We start from the raw sequence: 16,699 nt of genomic DNA, 5'->3' as shown, positions 1-16,699 counted from the left end.
CAGAAAGATGCCATCGAGTTATGGCGCAAGGAATCTCACAGGAGATCCGAGAAAGAATTCAGAAAAGCAGAATTAAGTAGGGAATCCTCAGGAAAAGCCCAAGAAAGGGAACTTCTAGAAGAAGGTGAGCGAGTTAGAGCAGAACAGTCAGACAGACAGAGAAATGCCCTTATTAAAGGTATGTATCCTCTTCTTGCCGAGGGTTTGCCGAAGGCAACCCCGGAAGTACCCTGTAACTTACCGCCACCATTAGTCCCGATTAAGCTACGTCATAAACCGACCGCAGCTGAAATTTTTCTGTCGTCCTATTTGGACGACACAGTCCCAGAATATGCAAATCCTATTCCGCCTGCTCACCCTCAGCACCCTGTTAATAATGTAATTCCTGTTCCTCCAGCCACTGGTCCCGGGGACCCAGTTAATGTGCCAGTACCCCCGGACCAGTCCACACCACGTGTTTTGCCAGTTACTTTACCAGCCCGTTCAGTATTAACTGACGATTCCAGTTCAGGAGGAGCGGGGGGAGGTGCTCCTATCACCCCGCCTCAAGTAAGACGACTGACGCCGCGAGAAGCAGCGTTACAGCGTACGCCAAAAGTGATTACATACGCAGATCTCAAGCGACTTCTTACTGACAGTATATATGATCCAGTTCCAGGCGAAGATCACATGGTATTATATTCAGTACGTTTAAGACGGGTTGCCAACTTTTTGGTCACCCTGCCCGACATGAAGGAACATCTAGACAGAATATATCGTTTTGTCCGTACAGGGGAGAATCCAGGAAGTATTCACGAAGCTATGGCACACAGAAAAGCCGAGATTCAACATATGATTTTACAGTTCTTGATTAACTGTTTAATAAGAGAGCAAGATTATCCTGATAAAGACAAAGACGAGATGAAAGTCTTGACAAAGTGGAGTGATAATATAGCCGAGGGAAAACACAAGACACAAGGTAGTATAGAAAGTATGTACAGGAAAATCCGTAAGGAAATTCTACGTATACACGAGAAAGAGAAAGCAAATAGAGCAACCGAGAAAGAGAATGACTCTTCTAGTGAAGAGGTAGACAGCGAGAATCCCGACAGAATAGCGTATGTAGGTAGAACTAGATTTTCCGACCGACATTCACGCCTAGATTACAAGAAAGTTTTTCCTTCTCCCGTACCAGAACAGTGTTCTCTGGAACAAGTATTCCAGGCTACTGATAAAATCCTGAAATTACGGATAGGTTATAGTGAGCTTAGTACCATGCATGAACAAGAATTAGCCCGATCAGCAGTCCGATGGACTAGTGATTCTACCACGTTTCCAGATGAAATAGTGGCCCAAACGTTTCTGAAACTGCCCCCAGCCGAGCAGCGTCTGGTGGGTATGTATATGATCCAACACCTCATCACACTGTATGAGGATCAGCATTCTGATCCAGGTCCTTTACATGATGTACTGAACGAGTTACTCCTAAACAGATGGAAAGGTCTAGGTACCGATTTAATTAGTGTCATTTTAGAACAGCGCCACAAATACAGAACGTTCCTGAATCCACATTTTGTTCCTGTTCCACCCCCAGAAAGAAAATCGTTCTACATAGACAGACAGAATCCGTTACGAGAAGTACATCCAGTTAAGGGAACGGGGGGTGAGCTAGAACGAGTATTTGTTTACACCCCTATCACGAAAATAGAACTTCTTGAAATGAAAAAGTTAATACCCTGTCACGACAAAGATCCAGCAGGGTTCCACCGTGAATTAAAGGACATGCTCCGTATGGGAGAATACACGTATCCTGATATCATTAAAATGTTAAAGGTCCTGTTGCCTGCGGGCATATATGAAAAACTCAAAGAAAAAGAATGGGAGGTGGGAGAGAAGAAGATAGATTGGACCGCATTGGAAACTGAGGATAATACACGAGTTCCAGGTACCGGTCTTGGGGAAAAAGCTAAAGCATTGCCCGAACTGTTAATACAAGTCTTGCCAAGATTACTAGCCACGAAAAAGGAAGACTGGGATGCTATCTCAGCCTGTAAACAGAAACAAGATGAAGACACTAGTGATTTTTATTCTAGATTTGAGAAATGTTTAATTATTAATAGCGGTCTGAAAACAAGTAGTGAATCATATCCACATCTTTTTGTTACCAAACTAGTCGAGAATTCTTTACCACAAGTTAAAAATCGGGTACTGAAAGTCGAGAGTACTTGGCAAGCTAATACTCCGTCACAAATGCTCCAGATGCTCCAGTATCACCAGAATAGAATCAGGGAAGAGCAAGAACACGAAAGGAGACGTATGAAAGACACGAAAATGAAAGTACTAGTTGCACAATCTGTTCCCCAAGACAGTCAGAAGAGGGGTACGAATCAAGCTAGTCATCCTGCAGCTCCCGTTAAGGGGACATGCAATTACTGTAAACAGCAAGGTCATTATATAAACGAATGTGCAGTTCTGAAACACAACATAGCTACTGGTAAAACGAAAGAGAGACCACGTCCGCCAAGACAAGAACAAGTTTCACAGACTTCCCAGCAACCGCAGAATGCACAACAGACAGTTACAGTACCGCAGCCTATAGCTGCGACGCAACACGTTACACAGCAGATGTACCAGTACGCACAGTCAGAGTATCCAGATTATCAGCCGTATTCATGAAACAGCCTAGAGAGGGAGGTCGGCTTGCCTCTCATCGAGATTCCTGTAGATCAAGAGGGTCCCTATGTACACAGTCAAGTATTAGGGAAAGACAGAAAGTTTCTGATTGATACAGGGGCAAGTAGGACTACCATCAGTCATGACGAGGTTCCAGGGGCTCCACTCTCAGGCTCTAGAAATGTTTCCCTTGGATTTTCAGGAAAGCCTATTGTTAATGAAATATCGAAACCAGTTTCCCTAGAAGTTGGTCCATTGTCCCGAACTACTGACTTGTTACTTACGAAATCATGTCCAGAAAATTTATTAGACATTAAGACCCTGAAGGAGTTAGGAGCAGTTATTTGCTGTTCCCCAGAAGGGGTGAGACTGTTCTTACGCGATTTTAAAGGTCATTATGTATTACGTGATTTTGATCCAAGATTATTGAATGTACCACAGCATTTATGGGCGCAAGGTCCAACTGATATGTAGGTTGTATGCACATCACACCCCATCGTGTTACCCTGAAGAAAGGTGTTGTATTACCACGAATCCGACAGTACAAATTACCATCTGAGGCTGTAGCAGCCTTATCCAAAATTATTGACGAGCTCATTGCTCAAGGAGTAGTTGTAGAAACTGACTCCAATGTATGTAATTCTCCTATCATTCCGATTCTGAAACGTACTGATCCAAATGCACCTCCAGTTTATCGATTAGTGATTGACCTTCGAGAACTTAATAAATGTATCATACCCCAGTACCCGGTGGTCCCAGATATTTCTTCCCTATTGACAGCCATTGATTCTGAAGCTACGTTCTTCACTGTTATCGATCTCAAGAACGCCTTCTTTAGTGTCCCCATTCATCCAGACAGCCAGTTTCTTTTCGGTTTCTGTTTAAATGGAAGAAGCTATAAATTTACACGAGCTCCTCAAGGTTTCACAGAAAGTCCTAGCATTTATAGTCAAGCACTTAAAAGACAACTAGACAATATTCACATGCCAACTGACACTGCCCTGCTCCAGTATGTCGATGATCTACTGATCACAGCCCGTTCTGAACGTGACTGCGAACGTGCGTCACTTACAGTCTTGTATTTCCTGGCTGAGATGGGGCACAAGGTGTCCCCTTCGAAGTTGCAATTCTGTGTCCAGCAAGTGGTCTACCTTGGACACTTACTGTCCAAGAGGGGTAGGCAGTTGACACCAGACCGTATCCAGTTAATAGCACGTCTTCCACAGCCCAAGACTCAGAAGGAGGTACGAGCTTTTATCGGCCTCACTTCTTATTGCAGACAATGGATTCCTCAGTATGCATTTCTAGCTAAGCCACTGATACAGTTAACGACACAGGAGGCAGCCGTATCGACTGTCCTCCCTTGGACCCAGGAACATACACTTGTTTTCAATGAGTTAAAGAAAGCTTTATGTGAAGCACCTGTTCTAGCAACACCGAACTACAGTAAGCCTTTTACACTTTTCGTCACTGAACGCGAAGGTACTGCATTATCTGTACTAACACAAGATCAAGCAGGACAATACAAGCCCTGTGCTTATTTTTCTAGCACATTAGATCCGGTGGCCCAGGCTCTGCCTGCGTGCCTCAAGTCAGTTGCAGCCACAGCTCTAGCTATCAGACAAAGTGATTCCATAGTGTTAGGACACTCCCTGACAGTACAGGTTCCACACTCCGTGGAAGTTCTTTTAAACCGAACACAGACTCAGCACTTGACAATTGCACGTTTAACAGGTTATGAACTGACACTGTTTCAGCCACACATAGAAATCAGACGCTGCAACATTTTAAATCCCGCTACACTGTTACCCTCAGTTACTCCAAATCCTGCCACACATGACTGTGTGGAAGTTGTTAACACCATGACGAAGCCAAGACAAGACTTGACAGACATTGCATTACCTGATCCCGACCTGACACTTTATGTGGATGGTTCATGTATGAGAACAAGTACAGGAGAACTAGTAGCCGCGTATGCAGTGACTACTGAAACTGAAGTTATAGAAACACATCGTATTGACACCCTGTCTGCTCAAGCAGCAGAGGTCGTCGCTCTGACCCAAGCATGCATACGAGCCAATAACCTGAAAGTAAACATATATACAGATTCACGTTATGCATTCGGAGTCGTACACGACTTTGGAGTACTCTGGCAAGAGAGAGGTTTCATGACTTCTCATGGAACCAAGATTCAGCATGGCCCCCTCATTCAAGCTTTGTTAGATGCAATACATTTACCGACAGCTATCGCTATCATGAAGTGCAAGGCACATACGAAAGTCACTGACATCATTTCCCAGGGTAACGATCTAGCAGATCGAACAGCCAAGCTTACAGCTCAGACTCCAGACATTCCAGTTAACACGACACAGACAGACATTCCAGCCCAGACTACTTGTATGACAGTTAAAGACCCTACCCAAGACGTACTAGATATACAGTCACATGCTACTCCCGATGAAATCAAGAAATGGTCTGAACAAGGAGGGGTCCAGACAGATCAAGGATGGTTGACGAAGGGAAAAGCCACATGGTTTCTCCCCGACTCTATGGTTCAAGTCATTATTAACACCGCACATAGTCCAGCACATTTAGGAGAAAAAGCCATGTTAGACAGTATTCAGAACCTTTGGTTCAACAAGCATTTACGAGCAGCAGCCAAGCAGAAAGTGCGTACCTGCATGATCTGTTGTCAGTTCAATCCAGGTAAAGGAGTCCCGGTGGAACAAGGTGGATTCCATCCTCCTGACCACCCTTTTGAAGTCCTCCAGATGGATTATATTCAGATGGATCGATGTCGAGGTTTCAAGTATGTCCTCGTAGTTGTATGCGCTTTGTCCAGGTGGACAGAAGCATATTCAGTCCCAGATTACACTGCCGCGACCACTGCCAGGCAGTTGGTTCGTGAGTTTTTCCCCCGCTATGGATTACCGAGGGTCGTGTATTCAGATAACGGCCAGCCATTCTCATCCGAGCTCATGAAACAAGTATCTCTTCTGTTAGGGTACCAGTGGAAGTTCCATTGTGTACGACATCCCGAAGCAGCCGGTCTCGTAGAGAGACATAATCAGACTCTGAAGATCCGCATTGCCAAAGTATGCGCAGAGAAAGGCGTAGATTGGTTGGTAGCACTGCCAGTCGCCCTTTTCTATATGAGAATGGTTGCACACTCCCGTTCAGGTCTGTCACCTTTTGAGGTAATTTTCGGTCGTCCCCCAAACATGTGGGGTACTCCTAGGCCCCGTAAGATAACTGATGTTGACAGTAATATGCTGACAGATTACCTGGCCTCCTTGATGTCTGCACTACACTCTTGTCGTTCACAGGTTGCCGCCGCTTTTCCAGACAGCACCGACGTGAAACCGCACGAGGTCATACCAGGCGACCTAGTCCTCGTGAGAAACTTTGATCGTTCAAGTCCGCTGGAGCCCCACTGGAAGGAGCCCCGACTTGTCCTACTAACAACAAGGACCGCCGTGAAGATGGAAGGCCGGAAGGGGTGGTTGCACTCCAGTCATGTAAAGAGATTCCATGGACTCAAACCAAAGACTTTTCTCAAGGACTGCCCCGTTCTCAAGGACTGCCCAGACACTGAATCTAAACTTCCCCTGTTAGAGAAAACTCCGCAGCAGGAGTATAAAGATAAGCTTCGGTCTAGTAAGTCAGCCAGTTTAATTGTCTAAGTCCCTCTCGGGTGAAACGGTTAGACAGGTTCCTGACATGTATGAGATAGACCAACACAGTGAGAGAGTTAGTCAAAACTCTAAGAGAATACGTTATCAAAAGAATCTTCGAAGTAGATGCATTGTTACTCTGTTTTTTCTGTTATTTCTGAGTCTTATGGTTACTTGCATAAGTTATGCCTTACATTTATATTCACATGTACGTATGTTTTCTAAAGTTACAGTAGAGCACACTTTTAGTGACCTGCCTCCTCACGAGTTATCCTATCGTCTTGCCATGCGCAATAATACATTTATCCGTATGTTACATTATTCACACCAGACCAGCAATGCCACTAATTGCTGGGTGTGTGGTCGACTCCCCCCTTTCCAGACACCGAAGGGAGTTCTGCCACTTTTTCCCTATCCGTTTTCACACAATGGTTCGTGTGGAGCATGGTCCACGTTAACGTCATCCTCAAATGATAATTCCCTTCTGAATAGAACATGTTTCCCAGACAAGGAAGGTCTTTCCCATAGAACAGGGTTAGATCTAGAAAATGAAGTATATGATCTAGGTAATTATTCCTCGAATTTCATGGTCTTGAATGTTCAGTCTGAGACTACTCCAGATTTGCCTGCTATCTCAGTTCTACCAGTGAAAGGCGAATTATGTGTCAGAAAGAATGGTTCCGCCCATGTAGGACATAGTGATTGTACTACTATGGTCAAGTATAGTGACAGTGGGAAATCTACTTTTAAGGCCTCACGTCATTCGTATTTTGTGTGTGGTCAGACCGCATATGTTCGTCTGCCCCTCGATTGGGATGGAACATGTTATATTGCCTTCCTACTGCCACCAGTTTTTCTAGCCCCATCCGATTATCACAGAAACACACATCTAGTACACGTCAGACATAGAAGGGAGATCGAGTCCCCAATTGTCGATCAAACTGAAACTGCCCTAGAACAGTACACAGATTTCAATAAAGGTTTCTTTTTCTTCATAGGACCTGTCCAGAATAGTAAGCTAATACGTAGGTTAACCAGAACCCTTGAAGCAGTAGTGAATGAGACTACTTCCGCTCTAGGTAACTTAACTGAAGAGCAATCTGCTATGAGATTTGTCGTGCTCCAAAATCGTCTCGTCCTTGACGTCATACTGGCCGATAGGGGAGGAGCTTGTAGAGTCATCGGATCTAGTTGCTGCATTTTCATTCCTAATAACGCACCGTCTGTTTATTCAGCTATAACCAGACTTCATAAAATTGCCCATCAGTTACACCAGAATCCAGGCACCTGGACATGGTCCGGTTGGCTCTGGAGTATAGTATCTGCCTGGGGATGGAAAGTATTGTCATTCCTGGGTATAGCAGTAATGATCGTATTCGGTTGCTGCCTCTGTTTACAATGTGGCCCTGCGATTTGCGGCTTGTGCGCTACCTCTTGTATTCCTAGTCCTAAGTCCCGTTCCAAGACAATTCGAGACGAGCAAATGATGCTCTATGAACAGATAGATGGTATCATGAATATTGATGTTTCCTGATGGAAACGTAGGGCACAAGGAGGGAATGAGGAAAATTGAATTTTGCCTTGTTATGTGTGCCTACGTGTTCCCCATCCTATGTCATATGTGCATGATCGATATGCATATATCCCCCTATGATCGATTAAAGACGCAATTATAGTTGTGTCCAACTCTAGTATGCCAGTTTCCAGTTCCTGTGAAAGCAACGAGTATTAGGCCTATGTTGTCAACGTTTTACAGTGTACACGTTAATTCATCGAATTGTCCCCGTTTCTAGGCCTCAAAAGGGCCTGAGCACCAGATTCAAGCTCCAGTCTTCTGAACCCTCTCCGAGGAGCGATACAGCCCCCACCTGCATCCCTGACCCTTCACTTACTTCCTGCCGCGCAGCGCGGTGCCCGGCCTGGCTCTGCCTGCCTGTCTGCCAAGAATATGTTATGCCTCCAGTTATCAGTTCAGCTCTCCGTCTTCACATTCCTAAGCTACTGAACCACATAAACAGCTTCAGTTATAGTCTAGTCTTTCTGTCTCCATACAAGTGAATTACTGTATCAATATTCATAGAAGATTCATAGCACACGCATTACATGAAGAATATATGCATGCACCAGTCTTAGTGTCAAGTAGCCTTTGCCCTGATAACTTTTAGATTCTATCAACATGTACTCCAAACACCAGATACCAGATATGCTATAGGTACATGTCGTCCTGACACCGCAGACTTTCGTCTCCTCTTCTAGTGCAGAAGTCATAGCCCCCAGTTCTTCCCTAGTAACACGTCATTGTCCGTTTGCGCGCACCACTAGGTTAAAGGTTCCAGCTGCTCAGGTAGCCCCCTCTATGTATCCGCCCATTTTATGACACTACTGTGACGTTCTCATCACATGTCTACGTGCACGCCCTGTGCACGCCTTCTTTTCACGCCCATGTGTTCTTATCTTACGCTTGTCACTAGTTACGCCTACTGTATGTAATGTAATTGTGATGTTTTAGTATATATAGCCTGTACTGTTAATGAGACGTTGCAGCTGCCTTCTATGCCATTCTATTTCAGGCTGTCCCGATCCTGTCCCTTCCCTTATGCCTGAATAAAGCCCGTTCGACTCAGATACATCGGATCTTCCCTCTTATTTATTGAGCTATCTGTTTTATTAATGTATTCAAAAATAGTACCGGTAATTAATTATTTATTTACCACAATGGAAGAAACCACAAGCCCCAGCCTCATCATTGTGGCATGCGAGACTATGGGGTCTACTGAGCATGGAGAGAATGGCGGACATCTTCCTGGGCAACTTTAAAAACTTTATGTTCCGATGGGGTCCTCTGGACCGCTTCTTGTCTAGTGGCCTACCTTCTGCGGTTTGTCCTCCCACGTTCCGCGCACTTCACCTATTCCAGGTTTGATTGAATTACGTAATTGTGATCTATGTAATGAGTGAGAGTGTTGTGGTTGCCACCACCAGGGGGGGGGTGGGGAGTGGGGGTACTAGTTGGGAATGGGGTTTGTTAATTGTTGCGACGCTACTTAGCCCGTGGGGATTGTTAGACTTCTGACCTGTATGCAGCACTCTTTCCTTTGCTAATCGCCAGGCCATGCACTGGACTTCTGAACTGAACCTTGTTATCATGCCATGCCACCCCGCCCTGCAACTTCCCGTTTGTTTCTTTGAGTGCTACCTACAGCGTCCCCTGTGAGGGGCTTCTGGCGGGAATGTCGCTTGTATGACTCTTTTCTCTTTTCTTCTACTATCCTCTTTTTCCTTTTCCTGCAAATTCTGAATAAAAATAAATTTTACAAAAAAACAGCTTGCTTCACATGCCTTTACAGAGTTTAGCCTAAGACTGCTTTGTCCACGATACTAGGATAGCTGGTCTATAAGGTTGACTTACAACCAATCATCATAAGGGTTGCTTGGCATGGTACAATGTGATCACTAGAACTAGTGAGCATCATATACCAGGCCAACTTCTCACATTGGTGAGCAGCGGTTGGGATTTGAGCTTGCTGTTGTTTTACCATTACAATCTTTGAGAGTATCATTTGAAAGATCATACAGGTACCTGATAGGTACATTAAAAACAAGACTAGTATACTTAAGTTCTACTGAACTTAGTTGTTGTAGAGGATAGGGAGTAGCACACCCTGACTACAACTACTAGATAGGTTTAGTAGGTAAACACCAGTGTAGGTAGATTGCAACACATCCACCCACACTAGAGCAATGTCTGGAGCAGAGGGGTCCACTGGACCTATCCCTGTTGCGAGTGACCCTCCAAAGGCACCATCCAAATTTGCTATATTCAACTTTAAAGAACTGAGGCAGCTGTGTTCCTTAAGAGGAATCAAGACGGGTCCTACCCCAACAGCAGGTCACCTCAGAGAGCTGTTAGAAAAGTCTGAAGCTCTAAAGACCTCCAAACCAGGCCCCTCAGGGAATGGAGATGGAGGCTCTCCCACTGAAGATGATAACACTGACACCCCTGTCCCTATCATCCAGATAGATGAGGAAACCCATGTCACTGGAGATACTCAGCCTGAGGATGAGGAAGAAGAGGAAGAGGAGGAGGAAGGAAGTGAGTCTGAAGCTCTAAAGACCTCCAAACCAGGCACCTCAGGGAATGGAGATGGAGGCTCTCCCACTGAAGATGATAACACTGACACCCCTGTCCCTATCATCCAGATAGATGAGGAAAACCAGGTCACTGGAGATACTCAGCCTGAGGATGAGGAGGAAGAGGAGGAGGAAGGAAGTGATTCTGATGGTGGTAGAAATAGCCAGGTGTTAGTCAGCAGGCTTAACCAGGCTAACTTAAGCTTATTTGGGACTGAAGGTGGGTCCAACCCATTCAGACCCCCAAGTGGACTTAACCAGGAGCAAAGGAGGAGGAGGAATCACTCAGGTGAGTCCAATACCTCCCAAGCTTCTAGAGGTTCTCATGGTCACTCCAGAAGGGGGTTGACTAGCCCTCAGAGAAGGGAGCATGAGGCCAAAATGAGAGAGGCTGAGCTTAGGATCCAGAAGCAAGAATTAGGAGTTGCCCTGGCCAAAGAGAAACTTGCTAGAGCAAGACAGCCTAGAGAGAGTGGATTAGGATCCACTGGTGGCAGCATTATCCAAAAGGATAAAGACGGGTCCTATGACAATAGAAACCTGAGTAAGATTGTGCCCCCCTACAAAGCTGGGGATGATATCCACAAACGGATGACTGCACTTGAGAGGACCTGCAGAGTACAGCGGATCCCTCAGGAGCAGTGGGCAGCAATCTTGTGGCTCTCCTTTGAAGGTAGAGGCAGAGACAGACTCCTCACAGTTAGTGATGGGGATTCTAGAAACTACCTGGTCCTGAAGAGTGCTCTGATAGATGGGTTAGGCTTAACCACTGAACAGTACAGGTTAATGTTCAGAGACACCCAGAAGACACAGACTCAGGACTGGTCTGAATTTGTTGAATGTGCCACTAAGGCTCTGGAGGGATGGTTGCTGGGAAGTAAGGTTACAGACTATGAAGGATTGTACAATTTGCTTATGAGAGAACAAATTTTAAATAATTGTCAGAACCAGCAGTTGCATCAACATTTGGTTGACTCAGATCTGACCTCTCCCCAAGAATTGGGAAAGAGGGCAGACAAATGGGTTAGAACCAGAGTTAAGCAAAAGAACCAGAACCAGGGTGGTGACCAAAAGAAAACAGACCAGAAGGGTGGGGAGCAGAAAGCTAAAGACCAGAAGTCTTCAACAGGGCCCCAAACTAATACCGAGGGTGGGTCCCAAACTTCCAAGAAGAAGAAGAAAGAAGGTCAAAGAAAACCCGGGTGTAGTACATGTAAAAACACCTCTCACTGGACAAGTGAGTGTAAAAAGGGTGGAGCCCCCAACACTGCAGCCCCTAAGGCACCTGCACCCAATAGTACAGTCAGCAGTGTTGGTCCACAAACTAAGGGGGTAGTAGGTATCACCTTGGGAACTGAGGGAGATTCTGGCCTAGTCAGAACCCCTACACAGGCTGTTCTGATTTGTGATGTGGACATAGATTTGTCCACTACTGTCAGCCCCAGTAATCTGGGCAAGTACAGGCAGACGCCTTTGATTAATGAAAAAGTGGCTCAAGCCTACAGGGACACATGTGCCAGTGTCACCATGGTGACACCTAGCTTTGCGGACCCTGGACCTTACATACGAGGTGATAATTACCTGGTGACCAATGCCAGCAATTTCACTACTACACATAGTGTGGCACTTGTTAACTTTTCCTGGGGAGGGGTAACTGGCCTAAAAAGAGTTGTGGTTAGTGCTGATCTCCCAGTAGAATGTTTGTTGGGCAATGACCTGGAGAAATCTCTATGGTCAGAAGTTGAGTACAGGACTCATGCAGAGATGTTAGGGTTATCATCACATGTCCTTGCTGTGACCAGGTCACAGGCCAAAAAGTGCCTCTCTGAACCTCAGGTCTTGGATCCTGGAACAATGGACCAAGTACCTTCCAAGAAGAAGAACAGGAGGGTAAAGGCTGTGCCTTCCCAACTGCCTACAAGTAAGGATCAGCCTTCACAGGAAGATGATCTTGAGACCCCCGAAGGAACTGTCCCTGAAGAGCTTGAACCTGATCAGGTTGAGTTTCTGGGGACAGGGGGACCTTCTAGGGCAGACTTGGGGCAGGCTCAGCTAACCTGTCCTTCTCTTGAACCCCTCAGACAGCAGGCTGCTGCTGAGGCTGCTGGGAATGCTCAAGGTACCCATAAAGTATATTGGGATGATGGGCTCCTTTATTCAGAGGGTAGAGACCCCAAGCCTGGTACAACCAGGAGGTTGGTCATACCTCTGCAATTTAGGGGCTTCCTTCTTACCTTGGCCCATGATATTCCCTTAGCAGGACACTTAGGCCAGAATAAGACTTGGGACAGGCTTGTCTCTCACTTTCACTTGCCACATATGTCAGAAGATACAAAGGAGTTTTTTCACTCCTGTGTAACAGCCAAGCCAGTGGCAAAGCAGGTGGAACAACAAAGGCCCCCCTGATACCACTACCTGTGGTGGGGGTCCCCTTTGAGAGAGTGGGGATTGATATTGTAGGTCCAATGGATCCCCCTACAGCATCTGGGCACAGATTCATACTGGTGGTGGTGGACCATGCCACCAGGTACCCATAGGCAATTCCACTTAGGACCACAACAGCCCCTGTTGTGGCCAGGGCCTTACTTGGAGTTTTCTCCAGAGTGGGGTTTCCTAAGGAGGTAGTATCTGATAGAGGTGCCAACTTCATGTCAGGATACTTAACAGCTATGTGGAAGGAATTGTTGCAGGGTTTCTGTACTCACACAGAACTGTGCACAGAGGAGTGGAACCTCGGCAAATTAGGATGTCCCAAAACTTACCTTAGCAACCAACTCACCCCTTACCGAGCTAGCTACAGTGTCTCATTGGACATATCAAACACCCAATGTTTAGACAAACCAGAACATGAACTTACAGTACCTCAGGGTACGTGGGACTCATGAACACTCTTTCGTTATATTATCATTACAAACCAGAACATGGAGTAAAGAAGACACATGTGCATTTGAAATGTTTATTTACTAATGCCGTCTTCTCAGGCGCAGTATCTTTGATAATACAAGTATACTTATTATCAGTAGCAAAATTATCAGCATAGTTACTAAGACATAAAAAGCGAATGGTGACAGCATGTTAACATGCTGTAATGAATAAGAGTTAACAACACTTATATCTCACCCTCCCTAACACATATATTATATTATTATTATCTAGGAAGGTCTCTTTGGGTTGTTTTAGGGCGGGCCCATACCTTAGTGTCCTAGCATGAAGGAATCACATCAGCATACACCAGCTCTCTCTGCATGTGCCCCGCATCAAGTGTGTTAACAATTCTCGTGCAAAGCAATATCAATCCCGCCTCAAGCCCAAGTTGGCAAAGGCTGCACTTGTGTTATGACTATGAAGGCGTGGAGATCAGACCTCATAACAATTCCATATCGTGTTGCTCCTGAAACTTCAGCCCCCTCCGTGCAGACATGGTTTATTAAACAAAACTGATATCAGAGCAATAACATATTATTCTCACATACACCACGGCAAACCACTAGGTTGAAAGCTAAGTCAACAATTAAGGGTCGTGTGCAGAAGTTGCAAGAAAGGAAAAATGGCGTTTAAATCTCAAATGTACCTATGCTAACTTAACACGATATAAGGATATATAGGAGCTATACAACACCCCCCCATGATCCGAGAACGGACTAAATAAGATAACAGAAGTGCCATCACATGAGAGCAGAATCCATTTATAAACGAGCATGAACAAAAATTCAATTATAAAAATTAATGCTAAAAAAATAGCCCACAAGTATAATGTGGCTCAAGCCAATAGGCAAGCAAAAAATAAAATGTCTTGACCAAAAGTCAATAAAATCAAGGAAATGCTATCAATCAGCATGTCAATTTGAGGCAGTGTCTATGATAAGACCGTATATGAAAAGTAAGCTGCAACAGCCTCCAGGAGGAAGTCACTGTCCTCATCCGAAAACAGTTCAGCCATCCAATTTAAAAGATGAAAGGAACATACGTGATCTTCCAGCACCGGATCCTCTATAACCATCAGAGGACAGCTCGGTGGGTTTTCAAGAAAACTTCGTTCCAAGAAATTTTGCGCTGCCGACAACACATCCCAGGGACCCATTAGTCCATGTGCCACCGCCAAGGCCATAATCCTTTCGTCAGAACAAACCAACTCGTGAGCAATGATAGGACTCATCAGTTGATCAAAATCGACGTCAGAAGATGCTGGTCCGCAGAGACACAAATCAATGGCCCAAAGGAAATCACAGGTCAGACAGCGAAATACAGGCTGGACACAGGTGAAATAGGAGAACCGAAAAGATAATCCAAACGCCGTGCTTAGAGTCGCTAACGGCAGTGTGCCATAGTAATCAAGCATGCGGTTGCGAAACCGCGTCAGTAGTAGCTGTGCGTGGTCTTGCACATGAAGGGCATCCATATTTAAAAAGGCAGAAAACCACCAATGCGCCAGCCGCTAATGCAAGCAAAAACGGGAACCCTCCAAATAAGGATGAAAAAATAGAATGGAAGAATGCAGGGATGACTCCAAATATCTTCTCAAAGGAAGTCACGAGACCACCGCTAACAACTTTAAAAAAATGTGCTAGGCCCGTTGTGGAGGATGCGTTAAAGATAGAACGGACCATGGCTCCGAAATGCAAGGGCAAATCAGTGTTTAAAAGAGCCTGAACCTCCGTGCGGGTGTTAGCAATGTGAAGCACGAAAGTTTCACGGGCCGAGCTCAAGGCCACCTCTTTCTGGGACAATAGAGCTCTTATTCTAGCCATGCCGCTGAATTCTGCTCCCAAGGTCGGTATCTGTGGCCAAATGGAAGACTCCCTATGTTCACGTGTGGGAGGATAAAGAACATTTCTGCAGCAAATAACTCGCTCACTAACCGTTACTATGAAAGCTATACCTTTAATTAAACCACAGCAGTTTTCATTATTGAGCATTAAATAACTACCATTCTCTAACAATTTAAACGTGGGGATGATAGCAGGAACTGGCGTGCCCTGTAAAACGCAAGCCATATTCGGTCGGTCCTTGTTACATGAACCATGTAATTGTATGTGTCTGCACATTAAAGAATGATCTGGCGTCTCAGTACACTCATCCCCCGTTAGATAAACCTCTTGTTCATCCTTGAAACATCTGTATGTGTATGGGAGTGACCAGACCTCATGAAGAAAACCGCTACCTAAGGGTTCAAAACGACCTATTGGCACATATTTCATACAATTTGAAAACTTATATAAAGCAAAAGGCAGTGTTATTAAACCGTGGATAAGCCACGTAGCATCAGTGGTCTCTGCCACAGAAAAAGGTAAAGATTCCAATCTTTCAATATGGAGCATAGAAAAGGAAGCATCACGCATTGAAAGCAAGCGTTGTTTGTCTGTCAAATTAAACGGTGCAAATAAAGAGGAAACGTTCATGTATCCCCAGGGAACTTTACCCATTTTTAGAGTCTGTAGTGTCCATGCAAACTGCATGATTGAACGTAATTGATTTTGACCATGGTATAATACAGACACTTCATCATGCACAATATCAACAACAGACGACACAATATTATCTAATGTGTAAATTCTAGAGGAAAGCACGTTAATGCTATTGTCAACAACTGCAAGAACTTTCTCAAGATTTGCCTGATCAATAGCCCTAAGGCGTGAAGCAGCCTCAATTTGTGAGAGTTTCCAAATTTCATTGTAAACACCATATAACCAGCGTTTCGACCTGCCACTAGCTGGGCCCTTAATGAAATCATTCAAATCCACGTCTGCATTCAGTTTGGAAAGGTGATACTTAACCGCAGGTAAAGTTGAATGTTTCAGCCAAGCTTGACACAACTTGCCCACTGAGTAAGAGGTGACAGTATGACTCAAATCAAAACGGGGATCAGATCTGACAGTCTTAAAACCGTCAGTTATGTTTAAAAATCTCTTTTGGCAAGAATCAGCACTACGGTGCCAAAGCAGCCAACCCTTGGGATTCATACTGGAAATGTTAAAGGAGGAATTCAGAAGTAGAACCTGTATATCTCTAATTGACAATTGAGTAAAATTACTCCAATTCTCATATTCCTCCAACTCCGGGAAAGACGGGGTGTTTAACCTTTTAGATGTAGCCAATCCAAAGCACGTGGTCTGGGAAATGGTTTCATTTAAAAACCACATATGATTTGGGATGAGACATGCACGGTGCAAAGCCTCAGTGCCTTGTACCTGCCAGGCCCTTGAGCCCCAAACTGATTTAAGGTCTATGGTATTCTTCCATAA

At 45.0% G+C, this 16,699-nt stretch overlaps 1 protein-coding gene across 2 annotated transcripts in view; it reads right to left on the bottom strand.

The window, feature by feature from the left end:
• LOC144818819 (THAP domain-containing protein 1-like) overlaps positions 1–16,699 on the bottom strand; it is an 87,494-nt gene that overhangs the window by 31,523 nt on the left and 39,272 nt on the right. The window lies entirely within an intron of this gene.

This window comes from Lissotriton helveticus, chromosome 2_1, assembly GCF_964261635.1.
Source record: "Lissotriton helveticus chromosome 2_1, aLisHel1.1, whole genome shotgun sequence".
NCBI lineage: Eukaryota > Metazoa > Chordata > Amphibia > Caudata > Salamandridae > Lissotriton > Lissotriton helveticus.
Note: the sequence above shows the minus strand (reverse complement) of the source record. Positions and strands in the feature narration are given on the sequence as shown.